The sequence below is a fragment of the Notolepis coatsorum genome, assembly GCF_963971535.1.
Source record: "Notolepis coatsorum genome assembly, chromosome: 9".
NCBI classification, from domain to species: Eukaryota; Metazoa; Chordata; class Actinopteri; order Aulopiformes; family Paralepididae; genus Notolepis; species Notolepis coatsorum.
Genome location: NC_140173.1, coordinates 85899766 through 85913082, shown reverse-complemented (window position 1 = coordinate 85913082; position 13317 = coordinate 85899766).

Here is a 13317-nt window from a genome sequence, read left to right as displayed (position 1 = left end):
ACCAGTCACCAGCCAACCAGCCAACCAGTCACCAGCCAACCATCCAACCAGCCAACCAGTCGCCAGCCAACCATCCAACCAGCCAACCAGTCACCAGCCAACCATCCAACCAGCCAACCAGTCACCAGCCAACCAGTCACCAGCCAACCAGTCACCAGCCAACCAGTCACCAGCCAACCAGTCACCAGCCAACCAGCCAACCAGTCACCAGTCAACCAGTCACCAGCCAACCAGTCACCAGCCAACCAGTCACCAGCCAACCAGTCACCAGCCAACCAGTCACCAGCCAACCAGTCACCAGGCAACCAGTCACCAGCCAACCAGTCAACCAGTCACCAGCAAACCAGCCAACCAGCCAACCAGTCAACCAGTCACCAGCCAACCAGTCACCAGCCAACCAGTAACCAAGCCAACCAGCCAACCGGGCATCAGTCACCAGCCAACCAGTCACCAGCCAACCAGTCACCAGCCAACCAGTAACCAAGCCAACCAGCCAACCGGGCATCAGTCACCATCCAACCAGTCACCAGCCAACCAGTCACCATCCAACCAGCCAACCAGTCAAGATCCAACCAGTCACCAGCCAACCAGTCACCAGTCACCAGCCAACTAGTCACCAGCCAACCAGTCACCAGTCAACCAGTCACCAGCCAACCAGCCAACCAGTCACCAGCCAACCAGTCACCAACCAACCAGCCAACCAGTCACCAACCAACCAACCAACCAGTCACCAGCCAACCAGACAACCAGTCACCAGCCAACCAGCCAACCGGTCATCAGTCACCAGCCCACCAGCCAACCAGTCAACCAGTCACCATCCAACCAGCCAACCAGTCAAGATCCAACCAGTCACCAGCCAACCAGTAACCAGTCACCAACCAACCAGCCAATCAGTCACCAGTCAACCAGTCACCAACCAACCAGCAAATCAGTCACCAGCCAACCTGTCACCAGCCAACCAGTCAACCAGTCACCAGCCAACCAGCCAATCAGTCACCAGTCAACCAGTCACCAACCAACCAGCCAATCAGTCACCAGTCAACCAGTCACCAGTCAACCAGTCAACCAGTCACCAGCCAACCAGCCAATCAGTCACCAGCCAACCAGCCAAACAGGCACCAGCCAAAAACCAGCTAACCAGTCACCAGTCAACCAGTCACCAGTCAACCAGCCAACCAGCCAACAAGTCACCAGCCAACCAGTCAACCAGTCACCAGCCAACCAGTCACCAGCCAACCAGCCACCAGTCACCAGTCAACCAGTCACCATCCAACCAGTCACCAGCCAACCAGCCAACCAGTCACCAGCCAACCATCCAACCAGCCAACCAGTCACCAGCCAACCAGTCACCAGCCAACCAGTCACCAGCCAACCAGTCACCAGCCAACCAGTCACCAGCCAACCAGCCAACCAGTCACCAGTCAACCAGTCACCAGCCAACCAGTCACCAGCCAACCAGTCACCAGCCAACCAGTCACCAGCCAACCAGTCACCAGCCAACCAGTCACCAGGCAACCAGTCACCAGCCAACCAGTCAACCAGTCACCAGCAAACCAGCCAACCAGCCAACCAGTCAACCAGTCACCAGCCAACCAGTCACCAGCCAACCAGTAACCAAGCCAACCAGCCAACCGGGCATCAGTCACCAGCCAACCAGTCACCAGCCAACCAGTCACCAGCCAACCAGTAACCAAGCCAACCAGCCAACCGGGCATCAGTCACCATCCAACCAGTCACCAGCCAACCAGTCACCATCCAACCAGCCAACCAGTCAAGATCCAACCAGTCACCAGCCAACCAGTCACCAGTCACCAGCCAACTAGTCACCAGCCAACCAGTCACCAGTCAACCAGTCACCAGCCAACCAGCCAACCAGTCACCAGCCAACCAGTCACCAACCAACCAGCCAACCAGTCACCAACCAACCAACCAACCAGTCACCAGCCAACCAGACAACCAGTCACCAGCCAACCAGCCAACCGGTCATCAGTCACCAGCCCACCAGCCAACCAGTCAACCAGTCACCATCCAACCAGCCAACCAGTCAAGATCCAACCAGTCACCAGCCAACCAGTAACCAGTCACCAACCAACCAGCCAATCAGTCACCAGTCAACCAGTCACCAACCAACCAGCAAATCAGTCACCAGCCAACCTGTCACCAGCCAACCAGTCAACCAGTCACCAGCCAACCAGCCAATCAGTCACCAGTCAACCAGTCACCAACCAACCAGCCAATCAGTCACCAGTCAACCAGTCACCAGTCAACCAGTCAACCAGTCACCAGCCAACCAGCCAATCAGTCACCAGCCAACCAGCCAAACAGGCACCAGCCAAAAACCAGCTAACCAGTCACCAGTCAACCAGTCACCAGTCAACCAGCCAACCAGCCAACAAGTCACCAGCCAACCAGTCAACCAGTCACCAGCCAACCAGTCACCAGCCAACCAGCCACCAGTCACCAGTCAACCAGTCACCATCCAACCAGTCACCAGCCAACCAGCCACCAGTCACCAGCCAACCAGTCACCAGCCACCAGCCAACTTCATGATGTCATTTGTTGCTGCTATTATACTATCAAAGAAAAACAAGCAATACAAATAATAAAAAAGGAGAAAACCACAACAGTAACAATGGAGGTGGGGGATTTTGTTAACACCTCCCTCCCCATGTATCCTCCTTTCCTCACCCCTCACCCAGCAGGGTCAGGGTCAGCTTTTTCCCACAAGCTGACTCCTGAACAAGGACAAGAACAGGAGATAGCCTGTCACCAGTCAACCAGTCACCAGCCAACCAGTCAACCAGTCAACCTGTCACCAGCCAACCAGTCAACCAGTCACCAGCCAACCAGCCAACCTGTCAACCAGTCACCAACCAACCAGCCAATCAGTCACCAGTCAACCAGTCACCAACCAACCAGCAAATCAGTCACCAGCCAACCTGTCACCAGCCAACCAGTCAACCAGTCACCAGCCAACCAGCCAATCAGTCACCAGTCAACCAGTCACCAACCAACCAGGCAATCAGTCACCAGTCAACCAGTCACCAGTCAACCAGTCAACCAGTCACCAGCCAACCAGCCAATCAGTCACCAGTCAACCAGTCACCAACCAACCAGCCAATCAGTCACCAGCAAACCAGTCAACCAGTCACCAGCCAACCAGTCACCAGCCAACCAGTCAACCAGTCACCAGCCAACCAGTCACCAGCCAACCAGTCAACCAAGTCACCAGCCAACCAGCCAACCTGTCAACCAGTCACCAGTCAACCAGTCAACCAGTCACCAGCCAACCAGCCAACATGTCAACCAGTCACCAGTCAACCAGTCAACCAGTCACCAACCAACCAGTCAATCAGTCACCAGTCAACCAGTCACCAACCAACCAGCCAATCAGTCACCAGCCAACCAGGCACCAGTCAACCAGCCAACCAGTCACCAGCCAACCAGTCACCAGTCAACCAGTCACCAGCCAACCAGCCACCAGTCAACCAGCCAACCAACCAGCCAACCAGTCACCAGCCAACCAGCCAACCAGTCACCAGTCACCAGCCAACCAGCCAACCAGTCACCAGTCAACCAGTCACCAACCAACCAGCAAACCAGTCAACCAGCCAACCAGTCACCAGTCAACCAGTCACCAACCAACCAGCCAACCAGTCAACCAGCCAACCAGTCACCAGTCACCAGCCAACCAGCCACCAGTCACCAGCCAACCAGTCACCAGCCAACCAGTCACCAGCCACCAGCCAACTTCATGATGTCATTTGTTTGTTTGTTATACTATCAAAGAAAAACAAGCAATACAAAGAATAAAAAAGGAGAAAACCACAACAGTAACAATGGATGTGGGGGATTTTGTTAACACCTCCCTCCCCATGTATCCTCCTTTCCTCACCCCTCACCCAGCAGGGTCAGGGTCAGCTTTTTCCCACAAGCTGACTCCTGAACAAGGACAAGAACAGGAGATAGCCTGTCACCAGTCAACCAGTCACCAGTCAACCAGTCAACCAGTCAACCTGTCACCAGCCAACCAGTCAACCAGTCACCAGCCAACCAGTCAACCAGTCACCAGCCAACCAACCAACCAGCCACCAGCCAACCAACCAACCAGCCACCAGTCACCAGCCAACCAGTCACCAGCCAACCAGTCAACCAAGTCACCAGCCAACCAGCCAACCTGTCAACCAGTCACCAGTCAACCAGTCAACCAGCCAACCAGTCACCAACCAACCAGTCACCAGTCACCAGCCCCCAGCCAACCACTCACCAGCCAACTAGTCACCAGTCAACCAGTGACAGCAAACCAGCCAACCAGTCACCAGCTAACCAGCCAACCAGTCACCAGCCACCAGCCAACCAGTCACCAGCCGCCAGCCAACCAGTCAACCAGCCACCAGCCAACCAGCCAACCAGTCACCAGCCAACAGCCAACCAGTCACCAGCCAACCAGTCACCAGCCAAACAACCAGCCAACCAGTCACCAGCCAAACAGTCACCAGCCAAACAACCAGCCAACCAGTCACCAGCCAACTAACCAACCAGCCACCAGTCACCAGCCAACCAGTCACCAGCCAACCAGCCAACCAGCCACCAGCCAACCAGTCACCAGCCAACCAGCCACCAGCCAACCAGCCAACCAGCCAACCAGTCACCAGCCAACAAGTCAACCAATCACCAGTCACCAGCCAACCAGTCACCATCCAACCAGTCATCAGCCACCAGCCAACTAGTCACCAGTCACCAGTCACCAGCCAACCACTCACCAGCCAACTAGTCACCAGTCACCAGCCAACCAGCCAACCAGTCACCAGCCAACCAGCCAACCAGTCACCAGCCACCAGCCAGCCAGTAAACCAGCCATCCACCCAGTCACCAGCCAACAAGTCACCAGCCAACCAGTCAACCAGTCACCAGCCAACCAGTCACCAGCCAACCAGCCACCAGTCACCAGCCAACCAGTCACCAGCCAACCAGTCACCAGCCAACCAGTCACCAGCCACCAGCCAACTTCATGATGTCATTTGTTGCTGCTATTATACTATCAAAGAAAAACAAGCAATACAAAGAATAAAAAAGGAGAAAACCACAACAGTAACAATCAAGGTGGGGGATTTTGTTAACACCTCCCTCCCCATGTGTCCTCCTTTCCTCACCCCTCACCCAGCAGGGTCAGGGTCAGCTTTTTCCCACAAGCTGACTCCTGAACAAGGACAAGAACAGGAGATAGCCTGTCACCAGTCAACCAGTCACCAGCCAACCAGTCAACCTGTCACCAGCCAACCAGTCACCAGCCAACCAGTCAACCAGTCAACATGTCACCAGCCAACCAGTCAACCAGTCACCAGCCAACCAGTCAACCTGTCACCAGCCAACCAGTCAACCAGTCACCAGCCAACCAGCCAACCTGTCAACCAGTCACCAGCCAACCAGCCAACCTGTCAACCAGTCACCAACCAACCAGCCAATCAGTCACCAGTCAACCAGTCACCAACCAACCAGCAAATCATTCACAAGCCAACCTGTCACCAGCCAACCAGTCAACCAGTCACCAACCAACCAGTCAACCAGTCACCAGCCAACCAGCCAACCTGTCAACATGTCACCAGCCAACCAGTCAACCAGTCACCAGCCAACCAGCCAACCTGTCAACCAGTCACCAGTCAACCAGTCAACCAGTCACCAGTCAACCAGTCACCAGCCAACCAGCCAACCTGACAACCAGTCACCCGTCAACCAGTCACCAACCAACCAGTCAATCAGTCACCAACCAACCAGCCAATCAGTCACCAGCCAACCAGGCACCAGTCAACCAGCCAACCAGTCACCAGCCAACCAGTCACCAGTCAACCAGACAACCAGCCAACCAGCCAACCAACCAGCCAACCAGTCCCCAGTCAACCAGTCACCAGTCACCAGCCAACCAGCCACCAGTCAACCAGTCACCAGTCACCAGCCAACCAGCCAACCAGTCAACCAGCCAACCAACCAGCCAACCAGTCCCCAGTCAACCAGTCACCAGTCACCAGCCAACCAGTCAACCAGCCAACCAACCAACCAACCAACCAACCAACCAGCCACCAGCCAACCAGTCAACCAGTCAACCAGCCACCAGCCAACCAACCAACCAGCCACCAGTCACCAGCCAACCAGTCACCAGTCAACAAACAAACAGGCAACCAGCCAACCAGCCAACCAGTCAACCAGTCACCAGCCAACCAGCCAACCAGCCACCAGCCAACCAGTCACCAGCCAACCAGTCACCAGCCAACCAGTCACCAGCCACCAGTCAACCAGCCAACCAGTCACCAGCCAACCAGTCACCAGCCAACCAGTCACCAGCCAACCAGCTAACCAGTCACCAGTCACCAGCCAACCAGTCACCAGCCAACCAGTCACCAGCCACCAGCCAACCAGTCACCAGCCAACCAGTCACCAGCCAACCAGTCACCAGCCAACCATCCAACCAGCCAACCAGTCGCCAGCCAACCATCCAACCAGCCAACCAGTCACCAGCCAACTAGTCAACCAGCCAACCAGTCACCAGCCAACCAGTCAAGATCAAACCAGTCCCCAGCCAACCAGTCAACAGCCAACCAGTCACTAGCCAACCAGTCACCAGCCAACCAGTCACTAGCCAACCAGTCAACAGCCAACCAGCCACCAGCCAACCAGTCACCAGCCAACCAGTCACCAGCCAACCAGTCACCCGCCAACCAGTCAACCAGCCAACCAGTCACCCGTCAACCTGCCGACAGTCACCAGTCAACCAGTCACCAGCCAACCAGTCACCAGCCAACCAGTCACCAGTCAACTAGCCAACCAGCCAACCAGTCACCAGCCAACCAGTCAACCAGTCACCAGTCAACTAGCCAACCAGCCAACCAGTCACCAGCCAACCAGCCAACCAGTCACCAATCACCAGCCAACCAGCCAACCAGCCAACCAGTCACCAGCCACCAGTCAACCAGCCAACCAGTCACCAGCCAACCAGTCACCAGCCAACCAGTCACCAGCCAACCAGCCAACAAGCCAACCAGTCATCAGCCAAACGGTCACCAGTCAACCAGCCAACCAGCCAACACGCCAACCAGTCATCAACCAAACAGTCACCAGTCACCAGCCAACAAGTCACCAGCCAACCAGTCACAGTCACCAGCCAACCAGTCACCAGCCAACCAGTCACCAACCAACCAGCCAACTAGTCACCAGCCAACCAGTCACCAAGCCAACCAGTAACCAGCCAACCAGTCACCAGCCAACCAGTCACCCACCAACCAGTCACCAGCCAACCAGTCACCAGCCAACCAGTCACCATCCAACCAGCCAACCAGTCAAGATCCAACCAGTCACCAGCCAACCAGTCACCAGCCAACCACTCACCAGCGAACCAGTCAACAGCCAACCAGCCAACCAGTCATCAGCCAAACAGTCACCAGTTACCAGCCAACCAGTCACCAGCCAACCAGTCACCAGCCAACCAGTCACCAGTCACCAGCCAACCAGTCACCAGCCAACCAGTAACCAAGCCAACCAGTCACCAGCCAACCGGGCATCAGTCACCAGCCAACCAGTCACCAGCCAACCAGTCACCAGCCAACCAGCCGACCAGTCACCAGCCAACCAGTCACCAGCCAACCAGTCACCAGCCAACCAGCCGACCAGTCACCAGCCAACCAGTCACCAGTCACCAGCCACCAGCCAACCAGCCGACCAGTCACCAGCCAACCAGCCGACCAGCCAACCAGCCGACCAGTCACCAGCCACCCAGCCAACCAGCCAACCAGTCACCAGCCAACCAGTCAACCAGTCACCAGCCAACCAGTCACCAGCCAACCAGTCACCAGCCAACCAGTCACCAGCCAACCAGTCACCAGCCAACCAGTCAACCAGTCACCAGCCAACCAGCCAACCAGTCACCAGCCAACCATCCAACCAGCCAACCAGTCGCCAGCCAACCATCCAACCAGCCAACCAGTCACCAGCCAACCATCCAACCAGCCAACCAGTCACCAGCCAACCAGTCACCAGCCAACCAGTCACCAGCCAACCAGTCACCAGCCAACCAGTCACCAGCCAACCAGCCAACCAGTCACCAGTCAACCAGTCACCAGCCAACCAGTCACCAGCCAACCAGTCACCAGCCAACCAGTCACCAGCCAACCAGACACCAGCCAACCAGTCAACCAGTCACCAGCAAACCAGCCAACCAGCCAACCAGTCAACCAGTCAAGATCCAACCAGTCACCAGCCAACCAGTCACCAGTAACCAGCCAACCAGTCACCAGCCAACCAGTCACCAGCCAACCAGTCACCAGTCACCAGCCAACCAGTCACCAGCCAACCAGTAACCAAGCCAACCAGCCAACCGGGCATCAGTCACCAGCCAACCAGTCACCATCCAACCAGCCAACCAGTCAAGATCCAACCAGTCACCAGCCAACCAGTCACCAGTCACCAGCCAACTAGTCACCAGCCAACCAGTCACCAGTCAACCAGTCACCAGCCAACCAGCCAACCAGTCACCAGCCAACCAGTCACCAACCAACCAGCCAACCAGTCACCAACCAACCAGCCAACCAGTCACCAGCCAACCAGACAACCAGTCACCAGCCAACCAGCCAACCGGTCATCAGTCACCAGCCCACCAGCCAACCAGTCAACCAGTCACCAGCCAACCAGTCACTCGCCAACCAGTCACCAGCCAACCAGTCACCAGCCAACCAGTCACTCGCCAACCAGTCACCAGCCAACCAGTCACCAACCACCAGCCAACCAGCCAACCAGTCACCAGCCAACCAGTCACCAGTCACCAGCCAACCAGCCAACCAGTCACCAGTCACCAGCCACCAGCCAACCAGTCACCAGCCAACCAGTCACCAGCCAACCAGTCACCAGCCAACCAGTCACCAGTCACCAGCCAACCAGTCACCAGCCAACTAGTCACCAGCCAACCAGTCACCAGCCAACCAGCCAACCAGTCACCAGCCAACCAGTCACCAACCAACCAGCCAACCAGTCACCAGCCAACCAGTCACCAGCCAACCAGACAACCAGTCACCAGCCAACCAGCCAACCGGTCATCAGTCACCAGCCCACCAGCCAACCAGTCAACCAGTCACCAGCCAACCAGCCACCAGCCAACCAGCCACCAGCCAACCAGTCACCAGCCAACCAGCCAACCAGTCACCAGTCACCAGCCAACCAGCCAACCAGTCACCAGTCAACCAGTCACCAGCCAACCAGTCACCAGCCACCAGTCACCCAGCCAACCAGTCACCAGCCAACCAGTCACCAGCCACCAGTCAACCAGCCAACCAGTCACCAGCCAACCAGTCACCAGCCAACCAGCCAACCAACCAACCAGTCACCAGCCAACCAGTCACCAGCCAACCAGTCACCAGCCACCAGTCACCCAGCCAACCAGTCACCAGCCAACCAGTCACCAGCCAACCAGTCACCAGCCACCAGTCAACCAGCCAACCAGTCACCAGCCAACCAGTCACCAGCCAACCAGTCACCAGCCAACCAGCTAACCAGTCACCAGTCACCAGCCAACCAGTCACCAGCCAACCAGTCACCAGCCACCAGCCAACCAGTCACCAGCCAACCAGTCACCAGCCAACCAGTCACCAGCCAACCATCCAACCAGCCAACCAGTCGCCAGCCAACCATCCAACCAGCCAACCAGTCACCAGCCAACTAGTCAACCAGCCAACCAGTCACCAGCCAACCAGTCAAGATCAAACCAGTCCCCAGCCAACCAGTCAACAGCCAACCAGTCACTAGCCAACCAGTCACCAGCCAACCAGTCACTAGCCAACCAGTCAACAGCCAACCAGCCACCAGCCAACCAGTCACCAGCCAACCAGTCACCAGCCAACCAGTCACCCGCCAACCAGTCAACCAGCCAACCAGGCACCCGTCAACCTGCCGACAGTCACCAGTCAACCAGTCACCAGCCAACCAGTCACCAGCCAACCAGTCACCAGTCAACTAGCCAACCAGCCAACCAGTCACCAGCCAACCAGTCAACCAGTCACCAGTCAACTAGCCAACCAGCCAACCAGTCACCAGCCAACCAGCCAACCAGTCACCAATCACCAGCCAACCAGCCAACCAGTCACCAGCCACCAGTCAACCAGCCAACCAGTCACCAGCCAACCAGTCACCAGCCAACCAGTCACCAGCCAACCAGCCAACCAGTCAAGATCCAACCAGCCACCAGCCAACAAGCCAACCAGTCATCAGCCAAACGGTCACCAGTCAACCAGCCAACCAGCCAACACGCCAACCAGTCATCAACCAAACAGTCACCAGTCACCAGCCAACAAGTCACCAGCCAACCAGTCACAGTCACCAGCCAACCAGTCACCAGCCAACCAGTCACCAACCAACCAGCCAACTAGTCACCAGCCAACCAGTCACCAAGCCAACCAGTAACCAGCCAACCAGTCACCAGCCAACCAGTCACCCACCAACCAGTCACCAGCCAACCAGTCACCAGCCAACCAGTCACCATCCAACCAGCCAACCAGTCAAGATCCAACCAGTCACCAGCCAACCAGTCACCAGCCAACCACTCACCAGCCAACCAGTCACCAGCCAACCAGCCAACCAGTCATCAGCCAAACAGTCACCAGTTACCAGCCAACCAGTCACCAGCCAACCAGTCACCAGCCAACCAGTCACCAGTCACCAGCCAACCAGTCACCAGCCAACCAGTAACCAAGCCAACCAGTCACCAGCCAACCGGGCATCAGTCACCAGCCAACCAGTCACCAGCCAACCAGTCACCAGCCAACCAGCCGACCAGTCACCAGCCAACCAGTCACCAGCCAACCAGTCACCAGCCAACCAGCCGACCAGTCACCAGCCAACCAGTCACCAGTCACCAGCCACCAGCCAACCAGCCGACCAGTCACCAGCCAACCAGCCGACCAGCCAACCAGCCGACCAGTCACCAGCCACCCAGCCAACCAGCCAACCAGTCACCAGCCAACCAGTCAACCAGTCACCAGCCAACCAGTCACCAGCCAACCAGTCACCAGCCAACCAGTCACCAGCCAACCAGTCACCAGCCAACCAGTCAACCAGTCACCAGCCAACCAGCCAACCAGTCACCAGCCAACCATCCAACCAGCCAACCAGTCGCCAGCCAACCATCCAACCAGCCAACCAGTCACCAGCCAACCAGTCAACCAGTCACCAGCCAACCAGTCACCAGCCAACCAGTCACCAGCCAACCAGTCACCAGCCAACCAGTCACCAGCCAACCAGTCAACCAGTCACCAGCCAACCAGCCAACCAGTCACCAGCCAACCATCCAACCAGCCAACCAGTCGCCAGCCAACCATCCAACCAGCCAACCAGTCACCAGCCAACCATCCAACCAGCCAACCAGTCACCAGCCAACCAGTCACCAGCCAACCAGTCACCAGCCAACCAGTCACCAGCCAACCAGTCACCAGCCAACCAGCCAACCAGTCACCAGTCAACCAGTCACCAGCCAACCAGTCACCAGCCAACCAGGCACCAGCCAACCAGTCACCAGCCAACCAGTCACCAGCCAACCAGTCACCAGGCAACCAGTCACCAGCCAACCAGTCAACCAGTCACCAGCAAACCAGCCAACCAGCCAACCAGTCAACCAGTCACCAGCCAACCAGTCACCAGCCAACCAGTAACCAAGCCAACCAGCCAACCGGGCATCAGTCACCAGCCAACCAGTCACCAGCCAACCAGTCACCAGCCAACCAGTAACCAAGCCAACCAGCCAACCGGGCATCAGTCACCATCCAACCAGTCACCAGCCAACCAGTCACCATCCAACCAGCCAACCAGTCAAGATCCAACCAGTCACCAGCCAACCAGTCACCAGTCACCAGCCAACTAGTCACCAGCCAACCAGTCACCAGTCAACCAGTCACCAGCCAACCAGCCAACCAGTCACCAGCCAACCAGTCACCAACCAACCAGCCAACCAGTCACCAACCAACCAACCAACCAGTCACCAGCCAACCAGACAACCAGTCACCAGCCAACCAGCCAACCGGTCATCAGTCACCAGCCCACCAGCCAACCAGTCAACCAGTCACCATCCAACCAGCCAACCAGTCAAGATCCAACCAGTCACCAGCCAACCAGTAACCAGTCACCAACCAACCAGCCAATCAGTCACCAGTCAACCAGTCACCAACCAACCAGCAAATCAGTCACCAGCCAACCTGTCACCAGCCAACCAGTCAACCAGTCACCAGCCAACCAGCCAATCAGTCACCAGTCAACCAGTCACCAACCAACCAGCCAATCAGTCACCAGTCAACCAGTCACCAGTCAACCAGTCAACCAGTCACCAGCCAACCAGCCAATCAGTCACCAGCCAACCAGCCAAACAGGCACCAGCCAAAAACCAGCTAACCAGTCACCAGTCAACCAGTCACCAGTCAACCAGCCAACCAGCCAACAAGTCACCAGCCAACCAGTCAACCAGTCACCAGCCAACCAGTCACCAGCCAACCAGCCACCAGTCACCAGTCAACCAGTCACCATCCAACCAGTCACCAGCCAACCAGCCACCAGTCACCAGCCAACCAGTCACCAGCCACCAGCCAACTTCATGATGTCATTTGTTGCTGCTATTATACTATCAAAGAAAAACAAGCAATACAAATAATAAAAAAGGAGAAAACCACAACAGTAACAATGGAGGTGGGGGATTTTGTTAACACCTCCCTCCCCATGTATCCTCCTTTCCTCACCCCTCACCCAGCAGGGTCAGGGTCAGCTTTTTCCCACAAGCTGACTCCTGAACAAGGACAAGAACAGGAGATAGCCTGTCACCAGTCAACCAGTCACCAGCCAACCAGTCAACCAGTCAACCTGTCACCAGCCAACCAGTCAACCAGTCACCAGCCAACCAGCCAACCTGTCAACCAGTCACCAACCAACCAGCCAATCAGTCACCAGTCAACCAGTCACCAACCAACCAGCAAATCAGTCACCAGCCAACCTGTCACCAGCCAACCAGTCAACCAGTCACCAGCCAACCAGCCAATCAGTCACCAGTCAACCAGTCACCAACCAACCAGGCAATCAGTCACCAGTCAACCAGTCACCAGTCAACCAGTCAACCAGTCACCAGCCAACCAGCCAATCAGTCACCAGTCAACCAGTCACCAACCAACCAGCCAATCAGTCACCAGCAAACCAGTCAACCAGTCACCAGCCAACCAGTCACCAGCCAACCAGTCAACCAGTCACCAGCCAACCAGTCACCAGCCAACCAGTCAACCAAGTCACCAGCCAACCAGCCAACCT